Source organism: Triturus cristatus, chromosome 7 (genome assembly GCF_964204655.1).
Source record: "Triturus cristatus chromosome 7, aTriCri1.1, whole genome shotgun sequence".
Taxonomy (NCBI): Eukaryota; Metazoa; Chordata; class Amphibia; order Caudata; family Salamandridae; genus Triturus; species Triturus cristatus.
Window position 1 is genome coordinate 1,152,068,258 of NC_140590.1, and position 24,875 is coordinate 1,152,093,132.

Genomic DNA, 24,875 nt, shown 5'->3' on the forward strand with positions numbered 1-24,875 from the left:
TGCAAAGTTGAAGTTAAAATTATGCGCATACTCCGGCAGCTCGTTCAAACAAGCACACTCGCCTATGGGCACAGCTGTCTGTACACACTACAAACCAATAACACAAAATTTGAAATTGCACTTAACTCTGCATTAGCAGCAACGAAGGAGAGGCTCATAGAAAGGAGAGGGGGACTCATAGCGTCCGATGACATATGATTGGTTGCATAAGCAACATGGGAAACGTAGTTTTATTTATGTGTTAAAACGTTTTCATTGGCTGCTGTGATATCAACAGTAAAGAAAGAGAAGCAATAATCCAAAGCCTTTGGTCCTGTAATAGAATCAGGTGTTACACGTTTTTACTTGGCAGATAGTCATTGCTGGCTAGCCGGAAGATTCAATGCTTCCAGGTGAACTACAAGGTACTTGCAAAGAATATGGAGGGAGTCAGAGCTGCCGCCAGAGGACCCGGAGAGAACCAATGCTGGCAGAGGACGTGGAAGCGGTGCTTGCAAAGGAGTCATGGTGCTAGTAGAAGTCACTCTGTATTTAATGCATGGCGCTGAGGACAACTCCTATTAAGGCAAGATGCCCTTCGTGATTATTTCTGTAGCTGTAGCTGCAATCCCTCTCATAAAGATCAACGACTGTACAGGCTTGGGCCAACCCTCTGGTGGGGCACCAGTGGTTATACTTCTTCCATCGATTCCAGTTACAGGTGCACTGCATTCTTATGTCGCAATTCAACAATTTAGTTTGCTATAAAGCGACATACATCTTGCTAGCAAATATCATTCACTGGCAAATTGAAACCATAAAATCGTCGCACGTACATGAACTCAAATTTGCCAGCTATGGGGTCTCTTGCCTGGACATCGTAGCACTGGAGGCTGTCAAAAGGTGGCGCACTAGCGTCCTGTGCAGCTCTCACACTGCCCATCTTGTGACATGATACATGTGTGACTTACATGTCACACCTTTCTGACTAGCTCGTCTTTTTGAGCCAAGACAGGCCCGCAGATCTGGTACTGTTCTACTAAAGCCATCGCTAAGAAGCAGTCAGTCAACGAAACATGTTGCGGATAATCGTACAGCATTTGAAAGGCGTTGCTGTTTTAGCGACTCACGAGGAATGGATTAGGACATGCCTTTAAAATTCTGCATTGAGTATGGGATGTCGACCAGCCAATTGGGAATCTAGTGGATTCGAGTGTTAAAATGTGAGCGAGCAAATTTTAAAGCAACTTAAGTATGAACGCTACGTTCGAACCTACGACTGCCACTGCCTAATCCATGGATCAGCCGCTTAAGCGTATCAATGTGTTGAAGAAAAATACCAACTATGCCCGACATTAAAGAACAATATACCACAAACATTATTAGCATGTATATCCTGACGTCATCCTTAACTGCAAGTTATTAACAAAGGAGCCGCCCATATCATGGATCTCTTATAATTGTTTTCCCGCCTCAAGGCTACACGAGTCCCTTCCACCCCGAGTCCACACCCGTAATTCTTCTCTCTTGGTCCGGTTTCGCTCTCTTGTCTAGCGGCTCCTCCTCCTCCTCGCCCTTAGCGCTCCCTTCAGACAGCTCCTCCTCTTTCCTCCAGTCCTGACATCTCTCCTCTGCGCAAGTGCGGTCGGTTGACAACGTCCCTCTATGTATGCCAGAGCCTCTCTTGCCTTCTAGTTTCTCTCGCTGTCCTGCGCTCTTTTCGCTTCACGCGTCACTTCCTGTTACCAAGGGAAGGAGGGGGAGAGCGAGAGCGCGGCCCGAGGTGAGGAGGATGAGGGACTGGGGCACCGTGGGAGCGAGATGGACAATGGAGCCCCGGGGGCCAAGTGCGCGGTACCGAATGCACCCTACTTGGGTGATAAACTGAGGGGGGGAAGCGCGAGGGAGGGGAGTCTGAGCCAAGGCCTGCTGCACGGGGAGATAGAGCACACATAATAATAAGGGGGGGGGGTCAAATACGGTATTATCGAGAGGGCACCAAAAGAGTGGGTTGACCTCTGTCTTGTTATTAAGTAACGGCCTAGCATCCTAATACAACCACAGCGTGGGGCAAAATGTGACAGATTCTAGTGCCGGTGGGCCGTGGTTACCAGAAACATAGATAATAGGATGCCCTAAAAGATAAGATGATCAGCTATACCGAGCTGCCAGATGACCGAGGATAGGTAACAAGGTTTCTCGGTTGTGTGACGGGTTGGATGTTTTGGAGAAGCTGTAGGAGACAATTATTGCGTTGGTGACCAGGTTTCGTATGGAAGCACTGGAGGGGAGATATGTAATGTAGACGAGCAAGCGTATATTATAGTACTGTGGTTCAAAATCAGTCTTTAATACACAATGAGTACTAATGAATTGGGCAGACGTAACGTTTGTTAAAGCACTTGCTAACCTCAAAATTGGCATCAAGTGCTCTATGAGAAACCAGTCACAATTTGCTCCTTATAGATACAAATCTTAAATTTCTTTTATAGGTAACTTGCAGGTGCAGCGTCCTTGTGTATGCCTAGTCGAGTGCAATGTACCCTGTTGCAAGTGTTTTTGGTTGTCACGAAAGGATAAGTTATCTTGCACCCTCTTTATGGTCGTGGTCCCTGACCGTCGCTATTTTTCCTGCTGTTCATTTCTGAAGTGTTTCCCCATGTAACTGTGTTTCCAATCAAAAGCATTTGTTGCTGTCAAACCTTCGCCACCCAGGCGAGGTGAGCCTGTGGGGTTGATTAGACATGCAGAGACAACTCTTTAGTGCAGTGATTAACCTGCGACATGATTTCGGCTCTAGAAACCTTTGTCATTCAGCAAGGCGATACCCAAGTGTAACTGAACCCCAATAGTTAGTCAGTTAGGAACTGAAGGCCAGTGGGGTTCAGTGTCTTGTGCGCTCATCCGTGCTCGAAAGCATTTTACACGCGTATGGTTAAGGAGAGACTAACTTCTATATTTTAAGTGTTATTTAAGTGAACGGCAGATACTTCCTCACAATTTAACCATTTCCTCTAGTAGTAGAACATATTGACCTCCCTTTACCGTGGTAGCAGTGAGCAAAAAATACTCCAGTGATTATAGCCACCGGCAAACAATTTCGTTTTACTGTAAGTCTTTATTAAAGATAAATGCTTCTTGTACCTTTAAGCAGGAATGTGTACCCCCCCCTTTAGAAATATTTGCGTATGTCCTTCGCCGGGTCTGTGCGGAATAAGCCCTTGCGGTGGTTTCTTCCGCACGTGACCATAAAGATTGCCGAACCGTAAGTAATCCGGTTTTGTCGAAGATCTCTTGATTAGAAGCCCTTTTCGGAATACGTTCCGTGCCCGAAAGACGCAATGAACTGTGACACTGGATTGCCTCCGATTCAATTTCGAGTACTGTTAGAATTATTTGTTGACAAAGTACTCCCGAAGTGTAATCCTTTACTCCTCTGTTGCAGCCTTGTTGCTTGTTATTAGATGTTAGAGGTGAGTGGTTCAAGAAGAAGCTAGCTACTCGTAAAGGCGGCCCCATCAGGCATGGATGTTAAAGCATCCACCACTTCCAGCAGTGGTTGTTTCTTTTGTAAAGCCTGTCTAATTAAGATGAAGCTAAATAGTTTCGAGCGTGCTTTGCTTGTGTTTGCACTTGACACAGCTAGGACATGTTAAGGTTGGTTAAGCAAGGGGACCCGTGGACACTCAATCAACGAGGATGAGAATAGAATTAACCTAGTAACGTTGATCCTACATAGTGATTTCGTCCTTGTGACCTTCCATCAGTCTTGTCTCTTGTAAAAGAGAAGGTCGATGCGCTCACTTGTCTTCTACTCTGGACGACACAGAACACCTTTTTAGGGTGCCACAAATGCTTCAGTGGGGAAAAGGCAGCTCCAGCCTTTCCATGGTGTTCTTTACTTGATGGATCATCTCTCTGTCTATGCCTTTGAGTGTTCCAGCGAGTAGCCCAGATATGACCCTGTATGAATGTCGATTTAGTGGGTGGTAGTAGTAGTAGTTTTGGTGATGATGGCACCCAACTTCACCTTTGAGACATAGATGTTCAGCAGCAAGATATATGAATCTTCCACGTGTGTAATGTGTGGGTATTTTATTAAAGACACTCAATAAATACTGCAGGCATGATATGATATTCAAGTCAAGAGATATTCTCTGGGGTGCTATGGAAGGGGAGCATATCTTTTGCATAGTCCATTTATTTTCTGTGTTGCCAGCTTTTTTAGCTTTCGTAGTAGTTTCGAAGAACATTGAAACAAACGGTATGGAAAATGAAGTACCTGATTGCTGGTTCCTGATGAGTATTTGTTGTAGCTGTTGAGTGTCAGCTCTTCTGTAAGGTACTGAAGGTTTCATTTAGATAAGTTCCTTTAGCTCTCATATATACTGCTAGGCTTTACATCTTTGCAAAAAGCATTTAACCAGGTATCACATTGAACTCATATGGTAGTTTAAAACCCATCCGTTTAATACAGAATATTTATTAATCGCGTGCCAGTTCTTAGGAAAGTAAAATTCAGAAGTTTAGGTGTGGGAAAACAAAAGAACGATTTACAGCAAACCTCTTCAAGTAAATGTTCACAAAGATTTAGCTTAACTGGTGAAAGAGCTGTCATCTATTCATTGTTTAGCTATCCAGACTGTGAGACAAAATAAAATGTATACCGCAAGGTCAGTGCCTTTCCATGTGGACGCCTCCTGTGCCACTGCTAAGTGATCTTTAGTAAGTGCAAAACGCCTTGATGTCTGAACAAAAACTTGTCAACACATTTGAGAAGTAATGAAGTAATTTTTACATTCTTGCTGCTTCTGTCCTCCTATGTGTTTTTTGTTTTGGTTTGGTTGATGATTGACCTTTATCCAATAATATCCATAAAAATGATGAGCTGTTTCATGCAAAAATCCTGTGCTTGGGAGGCACTTCTTTGAGTCGTTTTCGGGTCGAGCCACGCCACTTTCTCAGAACCAGGGGTTTTTATGCTGATCCTCTGGCCTACATAGGGTCATCACAAAATACCCCCTGGATGCTGCCTAGACGGAGCTGTAAACCTGGAAAAATCATGTACCTGAAGGCCACCTCATTCAGTTACTTTTCGATGAAAAGGCTTACCACCCAGTCCTACTAAAAGCTTCACTGGAACGGTGTATTTGGAGATTCAAGGGAGAGCTAGTGCACTAGTCATTTTGGACCTCTCCTAGTAGACTAGGAAAAAGATGAAGAAAGGGCCAAGGCAGGGTCCCCTCAATCCAATGAAAAGTCCCATTCCACATGCCCATATACCAATATTCTCCTTTACTTGTGTTCATCTTCTAATAGTTAACAGCCTGGTGCCACAGACAGATTTGGGTACTATTGAAGAAAATAAAACACTACATTTGTGAGGACCCTGTAAACGCACAGAGACTCCAAGTATAATACTGTTGTGTGTATATATGGTAAACAGACATAATATCGAATAAAAAATATCGACTGGACAGAATATAGAGTTTTTAATATAGAATGGACAGAATATCGAATTGCCAAAATATAGTGGTGAAGAATATCGAAAATCAGGTACGAAATATCGATTTAAATAATATAGAAGTAAGTAATATCGACAGTCATAATATAGTTAAAAATATCGTTTTTTTATTTTTTTATAGTGTTTTAAGTGTTAGTATATGTGTTGAAAGTATGTATCAATTTTGGAATGTATGTTTGAATATTTTTAAAGTAATGAATTTTATGTTATTTAATTTTTGTGTAATTTAATTCCGTAGCGGGTTGTGGGTTTATAGGGGATTAGGACGGGGAAGTAATTTAATTATAGTACATTAAATAATAATTTTTAGGAATTAATAATTTTTTTAAATTTAGTTTTGCGTTTTACTTCTGTAGCGGGTTGTGGGTTTATAGGGGAATATGGTGGGAAGTAATTGAATTGTAAATAATTACTGAAATAATTTTTGTATATTGATTAATTTATTAATTGGTAGTATTTGTATTTATTAATTTTTGGTATTGAAAATTAATTGGTTGGTAATTATTAATAGGTAATTAATTAAACACATTTTTTATTGGTATTTATAATTAATTATTAAATATTGTGTGATTGGTAATTAATTTTAATACTTTTTTTGGTATTAATAATTAATTTCTTTTTAATAAAATATTAAATGATTATTTTCCCTACTATTGCACTCACTGGAGTGGTAATAATAATTTTTACCCCTACGCTATCCAACGCTTTCCCTACTGTTGCACTCTTTGGAGTGGGAATAGTAATTTTTACCCCTATGCTATCCAATGCTTTCCCTACAGTTGCACTCACTGGAGTGAGAATAGTGCATTTTACCCTCCCGCTATCCAACGCTTTCCCTACTGTTGCACACTCTGGAGTGGGAATAGTAATTTTTACCCCTACTCTATCCAATGCTTTCCCTACTGTTGCACTCTTTGGAGTGGGAATAGTACATTTTACCCTCCCGCTATCCAACGCTTTCCCTACTGTTGCACCTACTGGAGTGGTAATAGTAAATTTTACCCGCCCGCTATCCTACGCAAAAAATATTGAATATTTTTTAATTGTTACGTGTGTGTGTGTATATGTGTGTATATATATATATATATATATATATATATATATATATATATATATATATATATAATTTTACTTACATTAATTATTTATTAATGTTAAAGTCATATAAGTATGTTTCAGTTAATTATATGTATTTCATTAATTTTATATTACTTTTAAGAAATTTAAAAAATTCGATATTTTGACTAACTATATTTTTTACAACGATATTTTGGATTCTATATTTTTGTACTTACCTGTTTGGAGATAGGTGTTCGATATTTTAGCATTCTATATTTTTTCCTCGATATTTTGGTAGGTCGATATTCTCCTTCTCGTTATTTTGTCAGTGATCCGTATATATCCTACCATCACAAGAACACTAAAAGAGATTGAGATTAGACCACATCATACATAGAAACAGAAACAAGGGTTGCTGTCATCAAGAGGGAAGATTGACAAATGTTAATGGTAGTTTGGCTACAGGTCTGGAAAAGCAGTATGTTACAATGACCATTTTATTGTTGGTTTGAGACCTAAGTCTCCTCATCAAAGATACATAGGTAAAACACTAAGACACATTCAAAACAATAAATGCAATAAAAAAAAAAAAATCAAATTGTAAAATCGCATACAGTACATCATCAGGCAGTTGAAATATCCACAAAAACAGTCTTTCACAGAAATCATTTAGGGCATAGCTGCTTGTGCTGGGCCTAGTGCTTGGACGTTAAATTCTCAGGCTATGTAGAGGAATTTAGATACAGCCACAATTGACAATTGAGGAGGTAGCACTTTTGCATATTCTGTAAGCTTCAACTCTAATTTGTAGGCTAAGGGATCTACACAAAGGAAAAATCCACTTGTTTCTGGAATTGACAGAGATGGCAAAAAAAAAGTGCTCCTTGTTTTCTTGATCAGTTTTACAATAAGACAGCAATCAGATCCCGGTTTCCGCTTCACCCAGTTAGTAATAAAAGCTTCTGCGGAGTGTCCCATACCTAAATTGGGGGAAAAGGGATCAGTCGCGCAGCGGGCGGAAAACATCCAGAAATTCCTCTGCCTTGTTTGCGCAGTTGTGACGAAGGAAAGCACTTGTTGGGCAACCTAGCGTGGATGAATGGTCCCTACTGCTTATAACTTTCCCTTGGACCAATTATTTGACTTTGATAGCGTCTCCTCGAGAAATAGACTGGGGCTCGCTCCAAATGTTCTCTAGCACCAGCTCAATCCAGGCATTTTTAAGCAACCCCAGCCATCTTATTTTCCCCACCCCGTTGTCCCTAATGACTTCCTGCAAGCCATCTCTAAGATGGCACAGTTCGTGGGTGCTCCATTTGCGAACCCAGAACAATAAAGGTCTCAATGCCATCTGTGCAGATATTTTGTTGATCCCCTCTTCCCCCCCCCCCCCCCCAAACTAGGTGGAGAGGGAGCAATGGCATGGCTTTCTCTAAGCACAAGAGGCCACTGAGAGAAATATTTTCTGCTGTACTCAAGGCATCGTTTTGCAGTGGAACCATAATTCTGCCCCATATTGTGCGCCCCCGCCTCACATTAGCTTGTGGCTTGTAAATTTCAATTGCTGGGGGAAAGGAGACCAAGCTGCTGTTTTGGAAAATTGATGTATGACTGCAGTTTGATGTTACATAATTAAGGTACCCCTGTCTGCCAGCCTGATGCCCAGATAATTTAATTCTTGGACTCTTTCTGGTGTTTCAGGTCCCACCTTAATAACACCTCTCGCTCTGCCTCTCTTGGTGTAAGTCATATATTTGGCCTATTAATTTTCCTGACCAAACTCTCCACAAAATCGGTTAAAACTATCAATCAAGTTTTGAAGGCCCCTACCAGTTTTGGACAGCAGCAAGTCCACAAAGAGGAGTGCTGGCATTTTTACTTCTGCCAGTGTTGTGGATTCATTGGCACAACTTAATAGGTAGGCAATACAGTTGTTAATATATAGAGGAAGAGGGTTGGGTCAAGTACACACACCCGGAGCACACTTAGGTTTATAGGAATAAGCCTTAGTTGATTCTCCCTTCACACTGCATCTACTTTAGCTTAGTTCCCCTCGCGGAGCAACTGGATCAAGTGCACGAGATCAGGGGGTCCCCATCCTCCAAAGCACCTCTCATAACATTCGTTGAGACACAAGTTCAAACGGGGTGCCGAGGTCAATAAATACCACGTAAAGGTCACCCTTCGTCATGTCCACTGCCTTCCACTTTGCCAAGAGAAAGCAAAAGGCCTGGTCATCCTCAATGGTCTTATGCCTGAATCCTGCTTATAGCCCAGAAAGAATGTGGTTTTCTTCACACCAATCCAATAACTGCCCCAGCACTTGCTTGCAATAGATTTTTTATAGGTTGTCAATCAGGCTGATAGGGCAGTAGTTGGCGGGCACACTGGGATTCCCCTTTTTAAAGATAGGCATAATCTCCGCCCCTTTCCATGATGGAGGGATCACCCCCCTCCCATTGCAATGGCGTTAGAAACCACATTAATATAGGGACCCACACACCTGGGTCTGATTTTTAACACATCTGCAGGAATTGTATCTAGCAGCGGAGCTTTCCCGGGCTGGAATAAGACCACTGCTCGTGCAGTTTCCTCTCTGGTGAAGACTACGGGGGGGGGGAGAATTGAGGCTTTGTCATAGTGGCCCCTACACACACAGCCAGGCTCGGAGGCGTGGGTGGAAGAGAACAGACTCCCAAAATGGTAGGATAGCTGTTTCAGCGGGATTGCCTGACCTCCCATCACTCTTGGAGACCAAGGCCCATAAATCTTTTCTGGTCACTAGCTAAAGCAGCATCCGGTAGGTCAGACCAGATGCTGTCTTTCCAAGATCTTTTTGCTTCTCTTAAGCTAGCCCGGTAAATGGCCCAGTTTCCCCTTATAGTCTGCGTATCTCTCACCCCCCCCCCCTTTATGTCTTGGAACAGATTTTCTTTTTTCTATTGGCCTTTGAACCATCCTTTTCGGTCTGCGTTGTTTTTGGGTGCCACCTTGACTCCTTGGTGAGGAGCTTCCTCAACTTGGCAAATACAATGTTGTGCTCTACTAGTATCACAACACCCCTCCCAATTAGCATATATATTACCATTATGAGTGGCCAGGAATGTGTATACAGCCCTAATTCCCTTGGGTGAAGATCCCACTACTTCCCATTTCACGTTCCTCCTGATGTTCGTGGCCACAAGCTGAGTTCTGGCATGCGCAGTGGCCACCAGGCAGGGGAGAGTCATTGATTCTTTTAATCTTGGTACCAAGGGGTTGTCGCTCTCTCCACCACCATTGTCTGCTAGCTGACTCCATTGCCTTACGTTTAAGACAATCTTATCAATTGTATTGGTTTATGGGCCTCATTTAATATCAATGCAAGCAATTTATCAGAAGGGGACCTACAGTTTAGCTAGCTCGTAAAATTGAATTGGAAATGGCTTGTTATCCTTGAGTATTTTAGTGTTAGAGGGGGGTGTGTATTTCTTATTGCAAATTATTGCTGTCGATTTTGTTTCAGAGAAAAGTGTTCTTATTCCGAGGTTGACCATACTCTTTTCTTACAATTAAAAGCCCTGAATCAAGTTTAGGAAAGCTGCTTGGAAATATTGCTATGAAAAGGGAGTTTTTCCTGTTGATATATCACCGCTCACTGTATGTTCCTGGATCAATGCATTCCATGCATGATTGAAGGTCAAGAGTTGCTGGAATTGGTTTCTTGAACATGATTTTGTGATTACATATAAAATTGTAATGTTTTTGTAGCTAATATTTTGTTTCTGAAGTAGCTATTTTAGTGTTTTTTTTTTTTCTTTTTTTCTCTTGACTACATAGCAATTTTTGTGTAGTGCCCTGTCCCAGTCCTTCAGTTCCCCACAGTTTTGTCATACATCACAGGATGTTGAACTATTATATACTGATGTGTTTTTTTTATTTTTATATCAGTATAGTGTTCCAAATTTGGCTAACTGTGGAAGGGATCTGGCGGTTCTGAGTTCACAAACATCACCTTTGTCAGAGCAGAAAGGCAGACATTCAGGACGGTAAGTGATGGTGGAAAGCAGTGATATTCAAAGTGCGGCCCTCCTGACCTTTACATGTGGCCACCTGGTCAACAGTAGCACTGGTTTACTGTTTACTCGACTCCGCGCTAACAATAAAAATATGTTAAATAAACAGGCAATCCCTTATTTAAACGTTAGTTGAAGATTAAAGAAAGGAAGTAACTAGGTTGTGTTGGCATTGCTTAGTTTTAGAAACTCCTTTTTAAAAGACTTCTTGTAGCAAAAGTGTAAAATTCTAATATGGTCTCTTAAATTCAAAAAGTGTATTTCATTAACATGCAGAACCATTTCACCTTAGTGCTTCAGATCATATCAGAGCATTAAGAAGTATTTTTAAAGTGATAGATTTCAAACATAAATTCAGAAATATTAATTCTTTCCTCCATCCTGACAATGCCAATAGTGAACTTAGAGGCAAGCCAGGTATGTGCACTCTTTAGGTGGCCTGGCCTCCTATTATACATGCACAGCATTATAGTTTATTAAATCAAACTCGAGAGAAGCTTTTGCACAGTGCACATCCTTAAGTCATACATGTGGAGGTCCTCTTGTATACAATCATGATGAAGGAAAGTGAAATAAAACAATTGCCTAGGATAACACAATGTGGGGAAGCGGCGATTAATCCCGGGTTTTCTAGTCTCGCATTGTGTAATTCAGCCACTAGATGTATATGCTTTCCTTCTCCTACATGGGAAATAGCCATTACAACGCGGTCATAACCACGCATATACCATTACCACATATATGCTTTTACCACGAATTTTGTTGTAAAGGAATGAATGATAAAGGCATATGCCTGGTAAAGGCGTGCTTGCGCTATGCTTTAGTGTTGGCGCTATGCTTTAGTGTTTTTGGTTAAAGGTACGCTTTAGTGTTTATGGTTGGTTTTTAGGTCTCGCCCGACGACGCAGCGCATGCGCTGCTCGCCTTGGCGAGATCTATTGTCGTGGGTTTTGAGTCCGAAAGGGGACAGGAGATGTGTACGCATGCACATCTCCTGTCCATCCCTGTCTCCTGCTCGCTGTGCCTGCGCGGACAGGAGATGTGCACGCGGAGACAGCCTGTTAATTAAGGTGTTAACAACGTGCAGCCGCTCCAGACGAGAAACGGGGCACATCCGCTTGACTAGCAATGAGCACTGCCACAAAGAACAGATGAGATGCGATTATTCGTGTTGCCTGTAGTTAATTTCCTTCTAATTCTGCCTGCTCTTGTGAGGTTTTCAGGACCTGAAGCAGAACCAGATAAATCCAATTTAGTTTAACACATGCTGGTTCAAGATTGATTCTATCGGTGGACCGCCTGTGCCACGCGCGGTGCATCAAGGAGGACGCCGCGCTATTTTTATGGTCCTCGAATTTGTGCCTTGACTTGTAAATTTGCAGTCTAGTGGAATCAGGGCTCCCATCCAATCACTGAAGGAGGAGCGCACCTGGCAACGCGCTGGCCGTGGAATGCAAATGTTCCAATAGTCCATATCCACCCAAGAATGAGAACATGAAATATCTTTTTCATACAAGTCAGATCAATGGATATCTAATGAAATTACCAGTGTCCGAAAGATGCTATATTGCCATGGTGGAGCTGTCACTCGGAAAGCCCGCAATACTATTGAAGTCACAGCTGATCGATAGTATTATTAATATTTGACAAACTGTTTATATTTTGCTGCTGCATAATATCAACAATAAAAGTCCATGTGTTATATAAAAATACTTTGGTGTGTCTAAAAGTTCAATGCTGTTTTCTGTGCCCAGTCATCCCAAGAAAAAATACCCTTTTACTGCTTAGTTATTGTTCGCGCAGCTAGTCCATTGCCTTCAAATCGAGCTTTACTTCATTTGAATTTTATAACCTTTTTCCACTCCTTTATTGTTCGAATATTTTAATAGTAAACTATATCGCTCCAATGTACAAGTAACCGCAAGCTTGCATGGTTTCTAGAAAGAATATCATCATAGAAACACGCTGTAACAAGCATTTGCAATGCAATAGGTTTCGCATTTGTGAGAGTTTGAGCTATTGGCATTGTAAATGACAATGCCTTTTATTTGTTTTTTGAAAACCTGCAAGTAGTGCTTAAATACATACTTTGCACTTATAGTCCTTTCTTATGAGAAGCAAGGCTGGCAGTAACTGTGCCTCTTTTACTAGCAGCCTTGCTTCTCATAAGCAAGGACTATAAGTACAAAGTGCCTGTTTATTCAATACTTGCAGGTTTTCTAAATACATAAATAAAAGGCATTGTCATTTACAATGCCAATAGCTCAAACTCTTGCAAATGCGAGACCTATTGCATTGCAAATGCTTGTTGAAGGTGTGCGCGCACCATGCTTTAGGGTTGGCGCTATGCTTCAGTGTTTGTTATAAAAAAGATATAAAAATGATATATACATTTTTTTTTGATCAGGAGTAAGGGTGGGTATTTTTTCTTTTTCGATTAGAAGAATGCATCTTTAACCTGTTTTAAAAATGTGGAATTGTTATGCATCGGCTATGGAAAAACAGCCACTAGATGGAGCTATGACATAGCTAAAAATCGATCACAGGCAAATGAAGAGGCAGGAAAACCCGCGGTGCTCGGGGTGTAAAGGAAAAATGCAAACAGTATGCGTAAATAACTAGTATATTTTTATGAAAAATGGTTAAAGACTAGAACATTAAACAAAGAGCACTTGCATTTTTTTTTAAAGAAAAATAGAACGTTCGTAGCAGATATCGGGATCGAATGTAGGATTTTGTTTATACACGAGAAACCCACTCAGTACCATCGGGCCACAGCCTATACCATCAAAAGGGAGAGAGGAAGTTAACAATACGGGGATTATACAAACTAATTTAAAATTTTGACCATGCACATGCCTTCAACAACCATGCCTTTACAGCGAAATTTTCATGGTAAAAGCATGTGTGGTAAAGGCATATATGCCTTTTTCCAGAATATTCGTTGTAAAAGCATGCGTGGTAATGACACATGCATAGTATAGATGGTGCGCTAAAGGCATGCATGGTACCGTAATACAGCCCCCTACACTCACCATTCTGCCATAACTCCGTCACTGTGCTAGCATCAATACAGCCCTTGGTCACATCACAGGCCAAACTTTGTGACCCCTGGGGAAAATGTTTGCGAACACCCTTGGTGTAAACAGTGGTTAAAAGAAAGGCCAGCTTTCAAGGGAAAATACTTTCCATCTACAAGGAGCTTATTATAACTAGTTAAAGGCAGTGGCAGATGACTTCTCACATATGTAGCATAAGTTGGAAAGATTATTCCAGCTTTATAGCTTTGTGAGGGTAAGTGCATATTTGTGATTCCTGAGGCTGAAAATAAAGCCTCAGAATAGGGTTTGATGGCTACTTCAGGGTTTTTTCTTTTTTACATTATTTTGTCCCCCTTCCATGGCTATGTATTCTGGACTTTGCAAACCCTACTTGTGAACTGGACTTTTAGGCTTAGAATCTAACCACAGCTTGACACAACAGCTATCTAGCTGTGCTACAGGAAGGCTATTGCTCCTCTGTGACTTTCTTCCTCCTTGCAGAAAATCAGTTGGTCCTTTTGCCCATATTCCTTCATGCCAGGGGAAAGCTTCTTATCTTTCTAGGCAGTTCAACTTTGACTTTTTCTGGTTAACCACAACAGCAGGAGTCCTCTTATCATGTGGGAGAGGCCAAGATGGCTGCTGCATGGAATGCACTTTGCTAAGCTCTGTGCAGGGCCCAGCTTAGTCGTGGATAAGCAAGCAACGGATGATGACACTAGACCCCTGGATGATTACGACATGGAACACCTGAGAATTCCCGTTTTGACACCTAGGGCAAACAAAAGAGGGAGGGGGGGGGGGAGTAATCCTCTAGAGCCTGCACCAAAGACAAATACATGAAGAAATTAGCTCTAGCAGGATAGATTCCAAAGAGTCTGAGTAAGGAAACCTTATTTGTTCCCTCTACTTTGAATAAATCGACGTGGAGAGAGAGATCCTAATTATTGCATTAAGGAACTATAGGAAGCTGGCTCTGTATATACTGTATCAAAAAAGATGTATAGTGTGCACAGTCCAGGGAGTCCCCAATGGTATGGCAGATGTTAAAGTAGATACTACCATACTCAAGTTAGTGGTAAATGGACCGAGCAGTATGACTTATCAGAGGGTAGTGTTAAGAACTTATTGTACACTTTGTGGCAAGAAATGATGTCACACACTCGGACTGAATCCAGACCAATTGCTTGTATAAAGAGTTACTTTGTTATTTTTATTACTAGAACTAAGAATCCCTTGGTGCAGGTAAGTTATACAGTTTGTAAAACTGGCAATACCATTAAAGAATGTAGTATGGGTTTGTCAATGCCGAAAGTACTATAGTTTCAAGAAAACTTTCTGTAATTGTCAATCAAATACAGTTTTAGACTTTGAAATGACAAAGCTATGCAATGTAATGTTACAGTTCATTGTATTCCAATAGAGGAAAAGAAGGTTAGTGACTTACAGATAAGTACTCTGTTTTGTAGTTCAGTCTTGGGCTGGTAGCCCTTACACAGGGTAGGGGTCAGGTAGGTAAAGAAAGTGCACCCTCAGAGGCACAGGGGCGGCTGGTTGCTAAGATCAAAAGAGGTTGGGACTCAATGTAGGGCTATGGAGACGGTACTCAGAAGAGCACCGGTCTCAGGTAGGTGCCTGTGGTTTCTGGGTCGGGCCCAGGATCAAGGGTAGGCATAAAGGGAGCACCGAAAGCGCACCTCCAACTGTACTCTGGCAATAGGCTGTAGGGTAGGCACTGGGCTCCCAATGCAAACCAACTGAACATGTCTGTTGTGAAGAAACTCTGCAGGCTCGGCACAGGAGACTTCGAGAAGGGCCCCAACGTCTTGAAGCCCAAGCTAGTGTTGCTGGTCACAGAGGCGCTGTCGGTTGAGCTCCCCAAGGCCGGGAGGCTGCGGGTGCAGGGGTGTCCTTTTGTGTACATTTTTTTTCTTCAGGTCCAGTCGCGGTTAGGGGGACCCTTCAAGATGAGGCTGCAAGTGTAGCTTTGGAGGTTGGAGGAGTGCGTCCAACACAGGATCCCATGTCTGGATCGCTAGGGGGGGACCTCGCTGTGTTGTTGAGCCACTCGGGCTCTGGGCGTCGGGGGCAGACATGCGGTTTCGTCCTGATCCTGTGTCTGAGCTGGAGTTAGTTCGACAAATTCGGTGTCCACAGGAAGTTAGTCTTTACTTTAAGGAAAGGCAGGTCCCCGGGGTTCTTGGAAGCTGCTGACTGCTGGACACAATGGTTTCAGCTTGTTGGGGTTCCAAAGCAGGAGACTGGCCGGTAGGGCTGGGGTCAAAGCAGTTGTCACTCTTTGTAGCACAGCTCTTCGGTCCTCCTTCGTCTTGTTGAATCTAAGGAGCAAGTTTCAGGGGTGCCCCTAAATACTAACTTTAGGGGCGTTAAACGGGCGTGCAGGTTTGGACCAATGGGTTCCTTCCCTGGGGTGTCCAAACCCCCTCTTATTCCATCCTCTAGTGGGAGGGGAGCATATACCTTGTCCGGATTGGTTGGAATCCCCTCATCTTCAAGATGGTGAGGACTGAGATGTGTGCTTCACTTCGCCTCCCTCACCTGAGGGGTGGGGTTGGCGAAGGGGGGACTTGCCCCTCTTTCTCACTAGGTTTTCCCGCTGATTCTCCTGCCTAAAGTGGGGGTCAGAACCGGTGGGAGGTAGATGCTGAGGGTAGCTAACAGAGGCGGCAAGCCTTTGAAGCTTCACCTTCATGGACCCTGCCCATCCTCGGGGAGGAGGCATGACACTTCTGCCCAGGATGGGCTTTGTTTAAGGACCCAGACGCGGAGGCTCTCTACCCAGGGTTCTAGAAACGTGTCTGGTGATGGGGAATGGCTGGTAGCCAGTCAGGAACCACACAAGGGCTTGTATTTTTCCTGGGGGAATATCTAAGATGCCCTCTGAGTGCATTTTACATTAAATCCCATACCGGCATCAGTAGGGGTTTAATGTGCTGACAAGTTTGGTACCAAATATGCCAGTTTTCAGTGTACTCATCCTGGGTCTATCGCGTTCACAATGCCAAACTTCCAGCCCCTATACTCAAAATGGCCTCACTGCACTTACAATGCCTGTGAATGGCACAGACACTGTCGGCCCGTATTGCTCATGCAGCTGTGCCCTCACCGGTGGTATGGTGCACTCTGCCTTTTAGGGCTGTAAGGCCTGCTAGAGGGGTGACTTAGCCATGCTACAGGCAGTGTGGGTGGGCATGGGAACCAGGGATGGATGCCATGTGGACTCTTCAGTTTAGTCTGCACCAAAACACGCAGCCTGCAATCAGTGTGTGGATATTCAGGTGAGGGGTCTCTGAGGGTGACACAATACGTGCGGCAGCCCTCAGAGACCCTATCTGGTCACCAGGCCCCTGGTACCAGGGGTACCTTTTACAAGAGACTTGCATGTGGCCCAGAGGTGTGCAATTGTGGAAACAAAGGAACAGTTTTGGGAAAGAACACAGGCCTTGGGAACCTGTTTGGCACGGACCCAGGGCACACTCAGTCAAGCTGGCATCTGGCAAAAGGTTAGGGGGTAACCATGTAAAAAAGGGGCACTTTCCTACAATAAGAAATAGTTTTTCTTTTTAAGGCATTGATATCATTTAGTCAAGGACACAGCTGACAACAGAGGTGGTTCACAAAGTTCATTTACTTATGTGACTTATTGTACCAAATATCTCAGCGAGAAAACTGTGCATGCAAGATATGGCAAATGATCACAAAACTGATACCATCACTGTGAATTAATCGGAGTACTGAGGATTAAATTCATTACCAGATGAGCAATATACCCGCAATGACAGACAATGAACCGTTATTTAACGGAGAAAGAGATTCTGTCACCAGGTAAGAACACCTAGCTCTAATAACAAGCACATCTATTAATACAAATTATTTGCAAAAACAATTTTTGACAATGATGTACGCGTGACATTTTTCTATACAAATTTCGTGAGCCCTGAATCTTGGGCACCAAGTATTTTTTCTTTTGTTTATTTTTCTTTGACACCTAGGTTGCAGATATTATCTGACTTCAAGGATATAGGTTTGAACCCTGATGCTTGGCCATTTCAGTGGAGCACTACTTCCGCTGCCAGCGAGAGACCCTGCTAGCCTAAGTATGGACAAGAGAGGGGCCCTGCATTCCGGAGACCTGGGCTCCTTGTGTCGCATTTGCAACACCCTGTTGGGGAAATAGTTAACCAAACCATTCATGGTGTTGCTCTTTAGTTTGGGGTATGTAATGGCAAAGATATTCTATTCTTCGTCTTGGAGTAGGAGTTTAGTCTGTTGCTGCCGTTTCAATAATTTCCAATAGAGTTGTGGGAATGGGGGAGGCAGGCAGGGGTAAGTGGGAAGGCTTTCAAGGGGGTCCCTGGGTGAACCAGGGGTTTGATATGATCATGGCGCCATGTGATTAGCACAGTGGTCCAGAGAGTCCTAGGTACAGTTTTTTCCTGGAACATATGCAGTATGGTTACACCCATTAAACCCCTTAAAATTAATGCATACCGCCAGCGTAGGCAGGCACTCATCATGTACTTAAAAGAAACGCACCTTTCAGCACCATAGTCCAGAAGGTGGCAGGAATGTGGAGGGGCAGATATATGGGACAACGTACAACTCCTTGGTACGGGGGTTCTGGTGTAGATATCCCCAGCTGTTCCGTTTGTGCTTGGATACCAAGGGAATTACTTGTTGGTTGGAAGGACCTTCGATGGTGACTCTTTGGTGTTGGTGGCTGTTTTAGCCCCAAACACAAATTATTCAGTAGTTTTCGATTCACTCTCCCGGACGCTAGTACACCCCCCCCCCCCCCCCCCTCTTTTAATGGGCACACAGGACTTCACAACACATCACTGAGCCTCCTCTGGGCAGGTTCTTGGCATATAGCGGCTGGGGTGTACTGGGGTGAATGTATGACATTGTTCTGCATTCTGTCCATCAATTGTTGTTTTTGCATTTGTCACCCTGAGTGGGAAGGGTATGCTCAGACGTGAGTCCCTTGCTCTCCATGCCACTGGAATCAAGCTATCCTGGCTGACGAGGGCTGAAAGCCCGAAACCGGTCCTAGGATGCTTGTTTCCAGTCCAGGGAGGACCTGGCTTGGCAGTTCGGGCTGGACTGTTCCCATGGGGCACAGGATCAAGACTGATTTGCATATGGCTGGGTTCAAACTGGAATGGCATGGTGAGCAAAAAAACGATGGATTTAGGCCCAGATCTCTGTACTGGGGTGAATGTATGACATTGTTCTGCATTCTGTCCATCAATTGTTGTTTTTGCATATAGCGGCTGATGCACATCACTGCTAGACGGCATTCCTTTTATTCTCCGGACCATTTGCTGCCCACACTATTAGACTTTTTCTGTAACAGTGCATTTTAGTCTAATGTGCTGGATGTTGAGTACTTGAAGCATGCTATTTCAGATCACTACCCTCTTGAACTAGAGTTCTCGTGGGATAGATTTTGGGTGCCACATGGTACTTGCGTACCGAGGCCATATTGGCTCCACCCCACAGAATCACAATAGCTGCTTATATTCAGCATTATTTTGCAGTGAACAAATGTTCTGCTTTGGTTGTGGCTGTAGACTGGAAGGCATCTAAAGGTAGTAATACATGGCCAATTAATCAAGACCATATGGGGCACTCAATCGGCATTGCGTAGCAATTTGTTTGCTGTAGAACAGATCATGTGTAGCTGAAAATGAGGCAGATAAATAAATCACTGGGCTACAGATGTCGAATTAGAGCCTTACTTGAGGAACACACCGAACAGTCACAGGCTTCGAATGGTGGACTATAGATCCCACAAGTCCAGGTCACGTGGGGTGGGGGACAAGCTGGGCCGAGTTCTCGTCTAGTTATTGAGCTCAGAGGTAACCCCCAGAACCATAGCTGGGGCTGTGAGAACACATGTGGCACTGGTACAAAATACTCAATTGGGTGCAAATGAGGCCTTTGCAGACTATATATGCAGCACCACAGGGGATTGATGATCTTCATTTGAGGACCGAATCTATTCAATCCCTTTGTTTCTGGTGGATCGATTATATTTCCAGGAACTGTAAGCTTGTAAGACTTGGGTCCCTTGCTCACTTTGCCACTGGATTCAAGCTAGACTGGCTGAAGAGTGGTGTTACCCCAAAACCGGTCCTAGAATGCCTGTTTCCCGTCCAGGGAAGACCTGGCTTGGCATTTTGGGCTGGACTGTTCCCATGAGGCACAGGGTCAAGACTGATTTGCATATTAGCTGGGTCTGAACTGGGGTGGTGAAATGAGCTAATGAATGATGGTGGATGATTAAACCCAGATCTGAGACTGGGGAGGAGTGTCTGAAAAGTTTCAGCGCTCCGTCCATCATCTCCTTGTGTTTGCCATGTGGCTTGAGGAAGCGCATGCAGCTGTGGCTCAAGTGGCATGTAATAAGACCCGCTGGCTGGCCTTCCGCTGGAGTTCTATACAGTGTATAGGGCACAAACTACACCAGTTGCTGGTCATGTACCATGCAGCTAAGCGGTTCGGTGAATTGTTGCAGTATCTATGGGAAGCCTTGACAATCGTGCTTCCAAAACCTGAGAGAGATCCCATGCATTTGCTTTACCGCTGCCCACTATTGTTAATACATTTTGGATTGCAAGGTACTGGTCAAGCTGTTGGCTAATGGTTTACTCCCAATGATTGATCAACTAGTTCACCAAAACAAAACTGTTTTTTTCTTGGGAGAAACACCTTCCTCAATATTCGTTGACTTCTGTGGCTGATAGAGGCTGGTGAATCTGGTGAAGATTTTCAATTGGTGGTATTGCGCAACATAAAGACCTTTGTGACTTTGAGGTGGCCTTTCCTCAAAATGACCCTAGAGAAGATTGGTCTGGGCCAAGAGATGCTTGGCTGGATCAAGTTATTATATGGTTTTTACCTACCCTCCATTATAGCAGACAAACGATAAGGTCCTGGATGTAGTGAAGGACCCGAGACTGACTACTCATATTGGCACCCGTGGCTTGCCCGCTAGGTTTAATGCCTAGCAGCCATAATTAACAGCAGATGTGCTGCTAGACAACATGGCTAAAAGACATTCACGTTGACCAGGCCAATTACTCTGGCATTGTTGAGACTGATTGGGTTTTCCTATCTAGTTTATAGCAGCATGTATTGTTGATCACGTACTATGCCGTATTCTGCCCTCTATTGTTGGGTTTGTGATATTAAAAGATGTGTACCTAAATAATTTTGGTTTCAAGAATGACACTCAGCCGGAACCAGCAATGTATCAACATTTCGACCTCTGATCTGAGTTAAAGTTTGGTGCGCTGTGTAGGTCTCGCCTGACCCAGCGCATGCGCTGGTCTGGCGAGACTTATTGAGAGGGCTCCAAAAAGTGCTACCAGGCCAGCCTAGAGCTACAGTGCATGTGCGCGGGCGCCGTGCTTTACCGCTATTAATTTCACTTTTGCGGCCGCAGGGCCGCTTTGATGTTTGATCGCGATCCCTCACTTTCGCACCGCTTGGCATAGCCAATAGGTCTCGCTTTTGGGACCTTATAAGTATTTAGTTTTGCAACTGTTGCATGGCTAAACACTTATAAGGTCCCAAAGGCGAGACCTATTGGTTATGCCAATGCTTGTTTTGAAGTTGTGCAGTGGCCAGGAAAAACAAACTTTTGCAGTGCAATAGGTCTCATTACTGAAAAGTTGCCCTATTGGCATTGCAAATAATAATGCACAACCAAAAGCTCAAACATTCAGCAATGCGAGACCGATTACTTTGCAAATGGTTGTTTAACATAACTACACTACTAGCTGTGATTCATAACACACCGTATGTTATTTTTCGAGGATAAGTTTGTTTACCGTTCTGTTATAAAAGTACACTGGCCACTCCGATTCCAATTCTGCACCTTTTTATGCAGTACATCAAATAAGACCTTAATGACACCATGCATGCAGAGCAGTCAATCTAGGCAGGGACCCTTGCAGTAGTATGTCGATACCTGGTGCATTCTCCTGCCTCCTACCTTGTTTTCTCTTCCTCTTGCCTTCACCGTTCTCACTCTTGGGATCCTCGGAGGCCACCTTGCTGTTTGCAAAAAGATATTTGTAACCTGTGACCCTGCATACATGCGCAGTGTAGCCAGACTTGTGTAGCCAGTTTCTATGGGAGGTGTAACATCCTGCAATAGGCAGACATGTTAAGGTAGGCGCAACCAGATTGCGGGTGCTCAATCGTTAAAGGAGAATGGGCACATGTCGGAAGCCAAACGGGGACAGGAGTTAAACAAGGGCGGAACAGCTTTGTGATAGAAGCGCTTAAGTCCCATGTAATGCTTGAATGACACATTCAGTTAGATATGTTTTCTTTTCCTTCTGGGAGAGGGTGAGACTTTAAGGCCAGTTATGCTGACTTTGGAGTGGGAGAGCCAATTTTGGGCCTCTGCGCAGTCAATATCCTGTGATTAGGGGCAAATCTCTGAATCTTCCCGTGCCTAATCAAAATAAGCAGTGTTGTGAGCAAAATAGAAGTGACCTCAAAGGGGTGGTGGGGGCCTGGAGCAGTGTTGTGGGATGGGTGAGGGGGGCCACTGGGAGATTAAGGAAGGGCAAGCAAAGAAAACGACCAGATGGTAATCAAATGAAGTGACGGAAGTTTCAATGCACCAGTAAACAGAACACTTAATGAGCAAAGACGCAGTCCAACTGAAAAGAGGTCTCTCGAAGTATAAATAACCTTAACAGTAAGAACTCATGTAAAAGACCAGTCATCATGGAAGGATACAAATCTCTGTAAGGAGGGACTACTAAGTGTATTCACCAATGAAAAGCCAGTTTTTTTTTTTTTTTTAAAGGACAACAACAGGAACTAATTTAAAAAGATGAGCGGGTTTTTTTTTTTTACAAGCCCATATCCTAGATGCTGTATGTCTCGAAGAGACCGTGCAAACGCTGCCTATGCGAGGCCTCCGAATAATAGGGCTTTTATACAAGGCTACAGAGGAGGTGACACCAAAAAAACGTGCAGCTGCTACTGCAGCTTGGCGGACTCTTATGGTTTCAAAAGACATCATACAAATCTACCAGGTTGCACAAGACTTACTCCTTGAAAGGGGCAGGGTCGGATGAATTTGTCCTAGACTCTGGATATGTAATCTGTACTTTCCTCAAATTCAGACCAAAAAAGCATTTTGGAGTGTCTGCCCTTAACGTGCAAATGAACTATCTGTAACTGTTGTGATTAGTAGGTGGGCATACCACGTCGTCATGGAGTCAAAAGATCCCAGGAAAAGGCTTCAGCAGCATGTGAGAACTTTGACGACAAACTCCTATAGTCCTTCATGGGCATCTCCCTAACGAGGAAAGCAAATGCATTAATGTAGTGTGTATGAGCGGCCGTGGATGTAAATTTTTTTTTTTTTTTTTGCCACACCCCAACTATTACTAAGCCAATATGACTGTTTCCAATGAACTCTCGTCCATCATCTTCCAGAAAAATATCAGAGTAAAGAAATTGTCACCGTGTATGTATAAGCTGCTCTTTGGATAATGCTTCAGAAAAGGCATGCTGCCAGATCAACACCAGCGTCATTTTTAAGTTGCCATGCTTAGCAATGCATTTCCTGGTTCTGCCCTAAAGTACGGCAGTTGTCTATTTGTTCAGCCCTCATGTTGGTGAGGCTCTTAAAAAGGATACCTATATAGCCAAGTTTGAGTGTCCTCCAGCAGTAAGGGTGTTCTTATTGCAACTGCAGACTCTTCTCCCATCTTGGGTGCAATGCCTGTTTCACACTGGGAAACAGTTTCTAAACCTTTTCAGTTATGGCTCAACATCTGCAGCCACTGCAACACTGAATACCAATTCTGGAGAGAGTACATGCATTTCTGAGACTCCTTTCAGTTCTCTAGAAGTCTTAAACTCGGACTAAAGACTGCTGATTTAATTTGTTGAATTTGATAGGCTTTGTGATAGTTCCCCGTGTATGCCGGCAAATGTGTCAGTTCTAAGAGTGCTTGGCATTCTGGTGGGGGGGCTGAGCATCTGCAGGCTTGGTGAAATCTAGAGCAGACGTCTCCAATCAAGCACAAGCTGCTCTGTTGGAACACTCGCAATCTGACGATAGGGCAACACTATAGATCCCTAGGTTCAAATGCACACCACCTTCGATAGTTCATGGGAAATCGACCAGTGTAAAACAACTATTCAACATTAATGTGTTAGAATTAGGAGCAGTGTTTCTGGCACTGAAAGCTTTCAAATCACTTGTGCTGCAAAAATCTGCATAGACACATGCCAACAACATGCCATCCATATATTGCATTTCAAAACTGGGAGGGACACTATCCCTACATGCGTCTCAAATAGCAGGAGAGATGTGGTACTGGACTTTCAAATGCTCACATCCACCTTCTAGCAGACCACATATTCAAAGAACTGCTTCTTTGCAAAGCTGCTCTGCCTGTTCCACTGTTTGCAGCATTTGTACGAAAAGTGCAGCAATCGCCCATGATCTTTAAATTAGTTGCACCAGCATGGCCAATACAGGTATGGTATTCCCAATTTCTTGACATGTCCATGCAGCTCTCTACTAGCTCAGATTTGGCCAGACTTGTTGACCATGTCAAAGTGCAAATTGACAGTCCCAAACCAGATTTACTGCATGTAGTACTTTGGCTCCTGAAGTCTTAGAATTTGGGTTCCTTAACGTAGCCTATTCTTCAAGTAGCACACCAGCCTTGTTACATGAACATTCTGTGCAGCAAGGTTGGAAAAAAGCATTTGCAATACAATAGTTTTCGCATTTGCGAGAGTTTAAGCTATTTGCATTATAAATGACTGCCTTTTATTCATGTTTTGATAAATAACGCATTAAAAAAAGGCATGGTCATGTACAATGCCAATAGCTCAAACTCTTGTAAATGCGAGACCTATGCAATGAAGCGGCCTCCAGTGTCCCAGGCTGCTTAGAAAGTGAGCATGGCGCGCTGAATGACTGAAAGACTCACCTTGTAACAACCGAAGTAAAAGGGCCAGTCCTCATGGGAGGTTACAAATGAAGACAGGGCGGTACTAAGGAGGGACTAACAAACCTATTAACGAATCTGAAGCCAGCATTTACGAAGGACAATGACACAAGCCAATGACCAATATGGGCAGAGTGGGCGGGGCTTCTATTCCATACTCCAATACAGTATGGTTCGCAGAGCAGCGCATGCACTG

General features: G+C 43.4%; 1 protein-coding gene across 11 annotated transcripts in view; it reads left to right on the forward strand.

The window, feature by feature from the left end:
• The first annotated feature begins 959 nt into the window (after positions 1-959).
• LOC146811304 (C-terminal-binding protein 2) overlaps positions 960-24,875 on the forward strand; it is a 102,081-nt gene continuing 78,165 nt past the window's right edge. For 4 of the 11 annotated variants that reach the window (XM_085618397.1, XM_085618402.1, XM_085618393.1 and 1 more), the window contains exons 1-2: positions 1,626-1,762; positions 10,493-10,590. The gene's annotated coding sequence lies outside the window, so the exon portion shown is untranslated. Of the gene's footprint in view, positions 1,203-1,625; positions 4,705-10,492; positions 10,591-24,875 lie in introns of those variants that run through there. The other 7 variants (XM_085618396.1, XM_085618394.1, XM_085618403.1 and 4 more) reach the window with 7 other exon arrangements.